General features: G+C 38.9%; 1 protein-coding gene and 1 long non-coding RNA gene across 2 annotated transcripts in view; both read left to right on the forward strand.

Annotated features, from left to right (window-relative positions):
* Window positions 1–12,783, forward strand: part of LOC104767264 (homogentisate phytyltransferase 1, chloroplastic-like) — a 22,821-nt gene that overhangs the window by 2,511 nt on the left and 7,527 nt on the right. The gene's annotated exons all lie outside the window — the stretch shown is intronic.
* Window positions 1,392–1,775, forward strand: LOC104767263. Its single transcript, XR_764215.1, has 2 exons — window positions 1,392–1,462; window positions 1,565–1,775. It is a non-coding gene; the product is annotated as an uncharacterized LOC104767263 (long non-coding RNA).

Here is a 12,783-nt window from a genome sequence, read left to right on the forward strand (position 1 = left end):
TGTTGCTCTTTTAGGTTGTCGGTCATGTTATACTCGCAACAACTTTGTGGACTCGAGCTAAGTCTGTTGATCTGACTAGCAAAACCGAAATAACTTCATGTTATATGTTCATTTGGAAGGTTAGATTGGTTTATAAAGAGTCTTTACAGCCTTTTTGTTCTCTCCAATTTGGAGTCTGTTGATGAAAACTTACTGATAATTTCTCCTTTTGCTGCATCAGCTCTTTTATGCAGAGTACTTGCTGCTACCTTTTTTGAAGTGACATTATAAGAAGAAGAAGAAGTCATCACTATGCTTCTGTTTTTATTCAGTCAAGTTCATCAAAGTGTTTACCGCATTTTGGGTCAGCACATAAGCAGCTGGAGCCCCACTGACTTGTTAAGTCACTATGTTTTGGTAGAGGTTAGGGTACTTTAGTCTTGCAAAGTGTTTCACATATGAAAATAATAATTTTGTGGGCTTGTTATAAAAGGGATTCCATTCTAGTGTCTCAAGAAGGCTTGTTTGCTTATGAACAATGAAGAGACTAGCTTTGTTGTGTTTGTGTACCTTGGCGGTGCTACTTTGCTTTCAAGCTCATGCAATTCATTGACATTAACCAATCTCAAACTAAATTTTGTGGACCCTCTGAACGAACAAGAAGATTAAAAAATGCTTCAATGGTAATCCAGTTTAGCCAAGACACTAATGATGATGTTAAGCCACGTAACAATTTTTTCTTGAGAAGAAATATATAACAACAAGGTGGCTCATGCTGATGGCTTGTACCGAGCCTTCTTCCCTTAGCAGCCTAGTAAGATCTCCTTAGGAACAATATTGCACTAAGACTCAGGTGAACTGAGAAAACCAAATTATTTTGTTGACATAACTCATCAAGTCAATTTTGAAACGCAGTTTGGTAACGTATAATGGGAATGGCGTTCATACTAAATTTGAAGGACAAGTGGTTTATTTTGCTGTATTTTAATTAACTGCAACAAAGTCAAATCTCCTGGATGTAAATTGTGTTCCTATAAGCTTTCTAAACAAATGGAACTGTGAGAGACAGATAGTTTAGATTTGTTATTAACTTAATCATTTTACAAAAGAAAACAAATCTCCATTTTTATTTTCTTTTGACCGCAATCTAAAGAAATAAATCTATCACTTTTTTGGTTTAAAATAGTTCGATTCTTTTATCGTTCACATTTGACCAGAAAAAAATTACCTCTTAATTACATTTATTTGTGTTACTATATATATAAAATAGATCGATTATTTTACATTTGACTAGAAAAAAAATACCTCTTACGTTTTATTTGTGTTACTATATATAAACACATCCAATGTAAAACAACAACACCAACAAGGACAACAACAACAACAACAACAAAAATAATATCATAAAAATGTGTATTGCTCGCATTTGTTCTCACTATTCTCTTTGTCACATTTTCAGTTCATTGTGATGATAACACTCCCGGTACTAGTTTATTATTATACACACTATTATATTCATTTATTTTTATAGATATATTTTATTCTATTATTAATCTATATTTGTTTAATGATTATTGTAAAATAGGTTTTGAAATAAAGGGAAGTTTCCTATGCTACCAACCAGCTCCATGTAAAATGGGAGGGGAGGATGGATGCACCCAGTTTTGTGTTAAAGAGATAAATGATCAAGTATATGGTACATGTGTGGATGGTACATGTTGTTGTGTGATAAAAATGTAATAATCTATCCAAATATTTGTATTTGCTACTTCAACGAAGTCACGAATTTTCATACAGCTTTGTTAATCTATACCGAAGTTTCGGAAATACTTAAGACTAACGAATGCATAACTTACACATAATCAAACAAACCAAAACAAGAATTTTAATGGATTACATAATAAATTTATAAATATTAAAAGGGTTATATGGATATTTTCTATGATAAAAAGTGCATCGGAAAGATACATATTTTTCGCCTCTCTGTTTAAACAACTGGATTTTGTTGTCAGGCTGTTGTTGCAGCTCTCATGATGAGCATATACATAGTTGGGACTTAATCAGTTGTCTGATGTTGGAGATTTTGACTTCTTATAATCATCATTCTCTTCTATGTCTCTCTTCATTTTCTTCATTTTACGGTTTTCTGTAAACCCAAAACGTGAAACACCTAACTGCGGATACCCCTTCGTGTTCGGTTTGCACTTCTGATGTAAATTGTGATCCTTTTAAGCTTCCTAAAGAAGATGGAACACTACCTTGTTTATGTGAGCTAGCCGTGGCTGAGTACACCTCGAAACGATTGGTACTTCCTCCAACCCTTCAACAGTATAAGTTTAAAACAAAGATTTTAGAGTTGATTTCAAACAGAACGTGGGTTTCTTGGAGATCAAGATTCTAACGAAGCATCTGGAGTGAGGGATGGAACTAATATAAGATAGAGGAAAATTTTAAGGACTTTCATATAGCCTTCAGGAGGACATGAACTTGGTTATATCTTTCGGACAAGACAAAAACAAGGACATTTACATATGTTCTCATATGGATTTTTGTTAGAAAGCCCTGACTTTAGAACAAAATAGGTTAGAGATGGATGAATCACTACTACACCTTTATAAGAGTAAATATATATATATATATATATATATTCATGTATAGAGAATAGATAATTAAATAGAATGTTTAAGTATTTGAATATATAATAACAACAACAACACCAAATGGTGTTTATGTGTCATCCTAGATCCCAAGTCGCCATAATATATAGTTGACTTCTTTGGCCAAGTGGTGCAACAAAATCTTAATTACAAACGCATTGTATTCTCAACATGATCGGACACGCCTAAAATGTCAATAGCATAGCCATGCCTACGCTGTGTATTACCCTCAATTATAATTCTTCTAAAACTGTCTAACGCCGGATCATAATAGTAGACGTGAAAAGGTTCATTACGATGATGTCTACGTTGGTATAAAAATATCTTACCACCTAAAGTGACGCAGGAATATCTATCTATTATACTCTTTATCGGGGTATAAGCGAAGCTAGAGAAAGTCATAGTTTTCAACCATTCTTGTTTCTCAGCATTGTCCATAACCCACATCTCAAAACAGTTAACGATGGTGTAACTTAAGCATCCTAGCTTCCCTTTGTAGTTTACGAGATGAGTCTGGTTCCTAAAGACATCTGTCACTACTTTAGGAGCATTTATATGATCAAATCTTTCTGAGCTAAAGTCGAAGCTCACAAGCATAATATCATGACTCATAATTGTACCCTTGTTGGACCTTTTTGCTCCGTAATAGATAGTTCCATTGATGTGTACCCCTCTCATCACTGGACAGCTATTTTCAATGCCTTGAATGTTCCTCCATTGCTTCATTGGATCCCCCAATGTAAAAACTCGATAAACATGCTCCCATTTTTCAAAACTGGTAAGCACGCTCATTACTTTGTATTGATTCATGGCAGGGTCGTACCCAAAGAAATAGCCTACGTACGTGAAAGACGATTCCATATCAGGTAAAGAAATAAATTTTCTCGTTGTAGGATTGTATATCATGAGAATCTAAAGGAGAACAATAGATCAAGCCGCGGACGTATTGATACTCTAAGCTATCGTATTGGCGACGTGCCACGGTTGATACTGCGTTTTCATTGTCAGGATAAGTAGATGAGTAGAAAAAGAAAGGTTCACGGGCAAAGTGGTGAAAGATGAAGTGAAGATCATCAGGCCGCGGCTGAGACAAAGACCGAGTCACGATCGAGTCTATGAAGTCTCTACGGGGACCGATTATGGTTGACCATAGCTTTGAGACGCATTGGAATCTCACTAGAGACTTGGATGGGAGTTTCTTCAGTATCTCCACAATTAGATGGAGAGGGATGTTGATATCACGGGTTGTGATTTCACAGCAACTACGTTTAAGATTATTCGGTTTAGGAGAATGTGAGGCCGTATGAGACTTAAAAGGGAGCTGGTCATCCTCTTCTTCATTATGTGAAAAATCTGGGAATTGTAATTCTTCTTCTTTTTGTTAGTTTGTTGGTGTGTGTTCCTCATTGTTAGATTGAGATCCTTCCATGGATTCTAACTTGAGAAGTTGATTCTGCGTTTTATGAACGTCGATTCAAATTTATCTTTTCATCAGTTCTTAGTTGAGAAATTTGTGGTTTTACTGTATTAGGTATGATATACCACTTTCACAAAGTTCTGACTTTCAGAAGTCTTTATACACAATAAGTAATTTGATTTGCTTTATAGAGTTTCTGGCTGGGGTGGATCGTTGGTTCGTGGCCATTGTTCTGGGCTCTTTCCGTGAGTTTCATACTCGGTATTGCATATTCTTGTTGGAATTCTTACTTCTTACCTCTCTTAGGTTAGATCTCTCTTCTCTATTTTGGTTTGTTTAGTCTAGAGACAAGAGAACCATTTTTCTTTAGCTTCTACATTGTTAATCTTGGATGATGTTATCTTAGGCCATTACATCTCTTTTATACTACTTCTTCCTCTTAACCTAATTACTATGCTACAACCAACCAAACCCACTTAACACATTGGACTTAATTCACTTATGGCCCAAACACCTTATTACAAACACACAAGTCCAACTTCTTCTTCCTTGTTGACTTGTTCCCTTGTCGTTGACTCTTGCTCCTTCGCTGTCACGACTGTTGGGGGTAGATCCTCACCCCAACAAAAGGCTCAGCCCATAAAAGGTCCAAATAAGGGAAGCAGGGGTATTTTGGTCTTTTCAGAGGACGAACCGACACAGTTTCCCATAAATACGGGCGTACGACATTCAAAAGGGGGATCGCGGAAAAGAAGGGGAAATAATACGGATAAAGTTATAAACTCTCTCGTTCAAAGCATAGAATCGACGAGCTCGCAGCTCGTCCATCATCTTACTTTTTCGTCACTTTAGCTCGTCTCATTCACTTTGTAGCCCGTCCTCTTTGTGCCCCGACACCGATTTATAAAGAGTATTTCGACCTCTATTTTACCGAACTAAGTATTTTAATTGTGACCGATATGAGCATCAACAATTTGGCGCGCCAGGTAGGGGGAATCAAGTCGAAATCTTCTTTTAAGATTTGAAGAAAGGATCTACAAAAGTCGGACTAGATGACTAGAACTACAAACAAAGGAGACAAAGCAGGTGGGTCGTCGGGTGGAACGATAACCCAAGGAACAGATTAGGTCAGACCCACAATCCTTCCGACCCAGATGCTCCGAGGAAAGCCATCGCAGTCGAAAGCCCAAAGACGTTTGTCATCGCCTCAAACCTGACGAGTCCTCAGGGGATGGAGGCAACACAGATCCCTGCACAACTCGCCCTGCACAACAGTCAGCCCGTCTCTAGCATCGACGAACTATTCCGTGGGATACTAACACGCCTTGATCAGCAGGAGCAGCGGACCAACACTCGGCTAGACGCACTCACTGCAGCGCAAGTAAGTTCTCAGGAGGAAATCAACAACCTCGACGCCGCTCGACAACATCCAGAGAACCTTCTCTCGCTCGAGACGATGGTAGGACCACAACTGCAAGCAAACGAGCTCGAGCGTAATCCTCTCATAGACGTCGACGACCAAACCAGCACGGCAAAAGACAAAGAGCTAAAGGAGATCAGAAAGAAAATGCAGGAAATGGAAGCAATATTCGATAAATTGACAAGCAAGGCACCAAAGGTAGACCTCATACTTGAAGCAACACAACGAACTCCGTTCTCAAGAAGACTCGCAACCACGCCGGTGCGCCGACCGATCAAGCCAAGACTAGGCTACTACGATGGCACTGCCGACTCGCGAGACTTCCTGCGCACATTTGGGATATCTCTCGGCCCCCTGCAATTCAGCCCGACGGAGTACGATGCCGGAGCCTGTCAAGTCTTTGCTGAGCATCTGACGGGCACCACCCTAAGTTGGTTCTCACGGCTCCCATCTGGATCGATTGACATTATCAAGGATCTAGTAACCGAATTCTTGAAGCAATTCTCAGTTCTGATGGAGAACAAAAACTTCCAGACCAACAAGTAAGTATCTGAGCGAGTTATGGGTGACCGAGCTCATCTATTTTTTTTTTTTTTGAGGTCGAAATACTCTTTACAAATCGGTGCCAGAGCACAAAAAGGACGGGCTACAAAGTGAATGAGACGAGCTAAAGTGACGAAAAAGTAAGATGATGGACGAGTTGTGAGCTCGTCGATTCTATGCTTTGAACGAGAGAGTTTATAACTTTATCCATATTCTTTCCCCTTCTTTTCCGTGACCCCCCCTTTCGAATGCTGTACGCCCGTATTTATGGGAAACTGTGTCGGTTTGTCCTCAAAAAAGACCAAAATACCCCTCTTTCCCTTGGGGTTTGTTTGGGCCTTTTCTGGGCCGAGCCTTTTGTTGGGGTGAGGATCTACCCCCAACAGTATTCCCCCCCCCATTTTTTTTTTTGGGTATGTGCCGTAATGGGGTCGGCACATGTTTTGAACTATTGCCGGGTTGGGGGTCTGATGAGACCATGGCCAGCTCAACCAAACAACATGAACATGAGGAGTAGCTTGAACCAGAGGAAGCATTGGAAGAGCAGCTTGAACCAGAGGAAGCATCGGAGGAGCAGCTTGTACCAGCGGAAGCATCGGAGGAAGCATTAATCGTTCTGGCGGGTCCTCTAACAAGGTCAAAATCCAGGAGGTTCAACCAAGCCATCAATGGTCTACTTAGAGAGCTGGACAAGAAGCAAGAAGACATGGTTCAAGCCATCCTAACAATGATCACAGCTCAGGGTGTTCGATGAAGGGTTAAGTGTTGCTTATGCACTCTTTTTCCCTTGTCAAGTTTTGTCCCATTGGGTTTTCTTGACAAGGTTTTTCATGAGGCTTAAGTGATACTTTCAAGGCCCTTTTGTCACCCCATTTCGTAGTCCAAGACCCATCTCTTTGCCTTGGCCCATTTTCTATTTCTCTCTTGTTCAAACTTGCATTTATTGCTTTTGTATTTTCCTAGGCATTGTGCATGAGCTTGACTTTGTTAATGCTCTTGCATGATTTCCTAGGCATTTATTTCTCCCTTCTCTCCTCTTCTCCTTCATCCCCCCTTCTCCTATAAAAAGACAATGTAGTTCTCATTTCTTTCTCATCAAACATTTTAATCAAAAACTTCTTTTCTACTTGTTTGATCTGAGGAGTGTGTAATATCTTCTCAACTTGTTTACTTCTTAGTGTGTAATATCTAAGTTGTAATCAAGCCTGCAGTCTAAGAGATCTTCATCTCTCTTAGAAGTACACTTTGTTCTCCCCTTCAATCTGCTGCAATTCCACCTCTTCACCTTCTCCGCAATTCATCTCTTCATTCCGCTGCATCTTTCACCCATCCTTCATCATTATTTCGTTCATCCCTCTTCAAGACCTTGCAAAGTGTGTCCTTGGGCATAGATCCTCATCAAGGAGTCTATCATGTGGTATCAGAGCCACTTTGCAACCAGGTTTTAAGATTCCAATCGTCACTTTCTATTTTTCCAAATTTTCGTTCATCTTGCGAGAAGTTTATAAAATGTTTTGCTTGTTGAAAAATTACGAAATCAATTGCATTTGGATCAGATTTGAGTCTATTATTTTTGAAAATTGATTTCAGAATTTTTTGAACCGTTTTTATATTTTTCCAGATCCGTTTTTGTTTGCGTGTTTTTGGAACTATTTACTTGTTGGATTTTTGTGCTTTGTTTTTCAGGTACCATGGTGACATCCAAAGAAGAAGATTCATCCACCTCTAGCCTGGAAAGGAGAATTACGAAATCAATCACAGTCGCTATGGCAACGATGCTCGACGAAAAGCTTGGTGCTCTACGTCAAAGGCAACACCAAGATCTTAAACCCAAGCCACCAGATGACACATCTAGATCAATCCGGAGCAGCCAACAGAAAATCTCTCACACTCCCAAATCTAAATCTGTGAATTATTATAAATTTCCACTTGCTCATAAACTCTATAACTTTACAGGAAAAGGAGACTACCTTGAATGGGAGAAAAACATGGATGATTGGTTCTACTACAAGGACATCCCAAGAAATGAGAGATTAGCTTTTGCACTAACCCAACTCACTGGAGACGCTTACAAATGGTGGTTGCAAGAAGTTGATGACCGTTGGTATTACAAGAAGCCGAATATCACATTGTGGAGAGATCTTAAGAAACTTCTAAGGAATAAGTATGCTCCACAAGTGCTACACCGTTCTTCCCAAGCCAATGCCACAATCAAAGCAGTTCCTGAAAAGAAAACCCCAAATCCGTGGAGGCTAAGGCGCAATCAGATCTTTTTGAGGCATTAACCGAGTACATTAAAATCGAGAAGATGAAGGCTAAGTCAACATCTCAACCAAAAAAGGTCCCTGAACAGATTGTCGTTCATGAGAAAATTCTAAAATCATGGCTTGACTCAAGTGGAGAACCAAAGCAATGTAAGTCTTCTACACTTTCAAAATCCAAGGAAGTAACTGTTCAAGGTTTAGAAAATTCCAATTCTTGTATGATGCACTTGTCTTTTCCCAAAAGTGTTGAGATAGGTACAGATTCTAATGGAGGACAATGGAAGCAAGCAGAACAAGAAAAGGAGAATAAGGAGTTTGAAAGAAAGGATCAGTCCGGACCCAAGGAGGAATAGCTCAGAGACGGACCCAAGGAGAAACAGCTTGGAGAAGAAGCCAAGGAGAGACAGTTCATTGCTGAGGATGATGTTGTTATACCAATTGGACCTATGACTCCATCTCAAGTTCAGGAAGAAGAATCACTAGAAACAAAACAAATGAGTTTGCCATTGATTAGTGATTTGGAGCAGATCAACATTGTGCCAAACCCACTCCCTATACCATATCTTGTGACTACCCAAGAAAGCACTGTAAGGAAATTGATTTGGTTAGGACATATCCTAATTATTTTGTGATGATTTCTGCTCAAGATGAAAAACGTTTTGGTTTAGAAAATGTGAAAGAATTTTGTGTTTCGAAATCTGTTTTTGACAAAATGATTCCAACTTCTGAAACATTTGACCTTGAAAAGTTCTTTAAGCCAAAAGGTTTGTTGTTTAAAGAGTTTCTTGAATTTAACTCTTCTTTGAGAGTTTCTTTGTGTAGCATTGCAATGGAACCGTTTAAAACTAAAACTAAGCATGTAATGGTTAAACCTTTTTCTGACATGAGACATTTGCTAGAAAAAGAGTTGTGTGATTTTAAACCGTTCATTGAGCTTTGCAAACCAACTGTGATAGATCATGTTTTTGAGTTCTCTGTTTCAAGTATAATGCATTTGTTCTATCCCATGAGTGCTAAGAAAGGAACATGTTACATGAAGAAGCATAAGTACTTTGGTGAAGAAACATGTTCTGTTCAAATCAAGGAGAAACCACCAGATATATGCCAACAAATTATTTATCATTTTCGAGTTAGAAGCTGGAAGTATCTTAGGAAAACAACTTCGATCGCCCAAGGATGCTCCATTCTAAAACTTTATTTTGATAACAACTACATAAATATCTGTTTGATCTTTTTCAATGTGCCTAAACTGTTTTCTTTTGATGTAGGAGATCTTGTGTTCTTACAATATAAATCAATAAACATGGAGCATGGAAAAGTAGTCAAAGCTTTCTCAACGCTCAAAGATGAACCACCCGATGCAATACGTGTGTTCATATCCAACAATCATAAGATAAGTATTTTTATTCTCAAGGATACTTTTATCCAAGCTCACACAAATATGATTCGCTTGTCTTTGTCAAAAGAACCATATACAGATTTCAGAGTGGTCAAGAAGCGCATAAGCAAAACTGAAAAGAAAGTGGGAGATAAACGATTTAAGCCACCTGATTTGGATCCAGATGAGCACCAACATGTCAACAACTTCATACTGATCCAAGAAGAAACCTAGATCCACTTCCATTAACCATGATGAGCATCTATAATACCCAAGGCCTTATCCAGCTAAGTAATTCCTTAACCCAATTTGTTTTTCATGATTCTAGAGCTTTGATTATTAGTTTTTTACATTCAGAAAAACATGGGAAAATGTTAGGTTTATTCAAAGAAAATTCTGAACATGACAAGGATAATGATTTTTACCAAGCTGAGATATGTTTTCATGTTTATAGTGAATCCATGACTATAATGATGCACTTGATCTTTGCGAAAGGTATTGACTACTTTGCAGGTACAAAAGAGGAGCCCCCAGATATAGAAGTTCTTTCATCTAAAGTCTTTGCGAAAACCGGAATTGGAAATATTTTGATGCATGATCATAAATCCAATGGTTGTTTTAGGATGATCTTTGGGGTTGGAGAACAACTAATAGTACACCTGAGGAGTAAACAATTTCCAGCTGAAAAGGAGCCAAAACTAATGCGAAAGATTGATGGACCGTTCAAAGTGCTCAAAATGATCAACAACAATGCCTACCAACTCGACCTCCAAGGTAAGTACAAAGTGAATGGCAGTTTCAATGTTTATGATCTTCTTCCTTATTGTGCAGATAATTCGGATTTGAGGCCAAATCCTTTTCAAGTGGGACAGGATGATGAGACCATGGCCAGCTCAACCAAACAACATGAACATGAGGAGCAGTTTGAACCAGAGGAAGCATTGGAAGAGCAGCTTGAACCAGAGGAAGCATCGGAGGAGCAACTTGTACCAGCGGAAGCATCGGAGGAAGCATTGATCGTTCTGGCGGGTCCTCTAACAAGGTCAAAATCCAGGAGGTTCAACCAAGCCATCAATGGTCTACTTAGAGAGCTGGACAAGAAGCAAGAAGACATGGTTCAAGCCATCCTAACAATGATCACAGCTCAGGGTGTTCGATGAAGGGTTAAGTGTTGCTTATGCACTCTTTTTCCCTTGTCAAGTTTTGTCCCATTGGGTTTTCTTGACAAGGTTTTTCATGAGGCTTAAGTGATACTTTCAAGGCCCTTTTGTCACCCCATTTCGTAGTCCAAGACCCATCTCTTTGCCTTGGCCCATTTTCTATTTCTCTCTTGTTCAAACTTGCATTTATTGCTTTTGTATTTTCCTAGGCATTGTGCATGAGCTTGACTTTGTTAATGCTCTTGCATGATTTCCTAGGCATTTATTTCTCCCTTCTCTCCTCTTCTCCTTCATCCCCCCTTCTCCTATAAAAAGACAATGTAGTTCTCATTTCTTTCTCATCAAACATTTTAATCAAAAACTTCTTTTCTACTTGTTTGATCTGAGGAGTGTGTAATATCTTCTCAACTTGTTTACTTCTTAGTGTGTAATATCTAAGTTGTAATCAAGCCTGCAGTCTAAGAGATCTTCATCTCTCTTAGAAGTACACTTTGTTCTCCCCTTCAATCTGCTGCAATTCCACCTCTTCACCTTCTCCGCAATTCATCTCTTCATTCTGCTGCATCTTTCACCCATCCTTCATCATTATTTCGTTCATCCCTCTTCAAGACCTTGCAAAGTGTGTCCTTGGGCATAGATCCTCATCAAGGAGTCTATCATGTGGTATCAGAGCCACTTTGCAACCAGGTTTTAAGATTCCAATCGTCACTTTCTATTTTTCCAAATTTTCGTTCATCTTGCGAGAAGTTTATAAAATGTTTTGCTTGTTGAAAAATTACGAAATCAATTGCATTTGGATCAGATTTGAGTCTATTATTTTTGAAAATTGATTTCAGAATTTTTTGAACCGTTTTTATATTTTTCCAGATCCGTTTTTGTTTGCGTGTTTTTGGAACTATTTACTTGTTGGATTTTTGTGCTTTGTTTTTCAGGTACCATGGTGACATCCAAAGAAGAAGATTCATCCACCTCTAGCCTGGAAAGGAGAATTACGAAATCAATCACAGTTGCTATGGCAACGATGCTCGACGAAAAGCTTGGTGCTCTACGTCAAAGGCAACACCAAGATCTTAAACCCAAGCCACCAGATGACACATCTAGATCAATCCGGAGCAGCCAACAGAAAATCTCTCACACTCCCAAATCTAAATCTGTGAATTATTATAAATTTCCACTTGCTCATAAACTCTATAACTTTACAGGAAAAGGAGACTACCTTGAATGGGAGAAAAACATGGATGATTGGTTCTACTACAAGGACATCCCAAGAAATGAGAGATTAGCTTTTGCACTAACCCAACTCACTGGAGACGCTTACAAATGGTGGTTGCAAGAAGTTGATGACCGTTGGTATTACAAGAAGCCGAATATCACATTGTGGAGAGATCTTAAGAAACTTCTAAGGAATAAGTATGCTCCACAAGTGCTACACCGTTCTTCCCAAGCCAATGCCACAATCAAAGCAGTTCCTGAAAAGAAAACCCCAAATCCGTGGAGGCTAAGGCGCAATCAGATCTTTTTGAGGCATTAACCGAGTACATTAAAATCGAGAAGATGAAGGCTAAGTCAACATCTCAACCAAAAAAGGTCCCTGAACAGATTGTCGTTCATGAGAAAATTCTAAAATCATGGCTTGACTCAAGTGGAGAACCAAAGCAATGTAAGTCTTCTACACTTTCAAAATCCAAGGAAGTAACTGTTCAAGGTTTAGAAAATTCCAATTCTTGTATGATGCACTTGTCTTTTCCCAAAAGTGTTGAGATAGGTACAGATTCTAATGGAGGACAATGGAAGCAAGCAGAACAAGAAAAGGAGAATAAGGAGTTTGAAAGAAAGGATCAGTCCGGACCCAAGGAGGAATAGCTCAGAGACGGACCCAAGGAGAAACAGCTTGGAGAAGAAGCCAAGGAGAGACAGTTCATTGCTGAGGATGATGTTGTTATACCAATTGGACCTATGACTCCA

Source organism: Camelina sativa, chromosome 19 (assembly GCF_000633955.1).
Source record: "Camelina sativa cultivar DH55 chromosome 19, Cs, whole genome shotgun sequence".
NCBI lineage: Eukaryota > Viridiplantae > Streptophyta > Magnoliopsida > Brassicales > Brassicaceae > Camelina > Camelina sativa.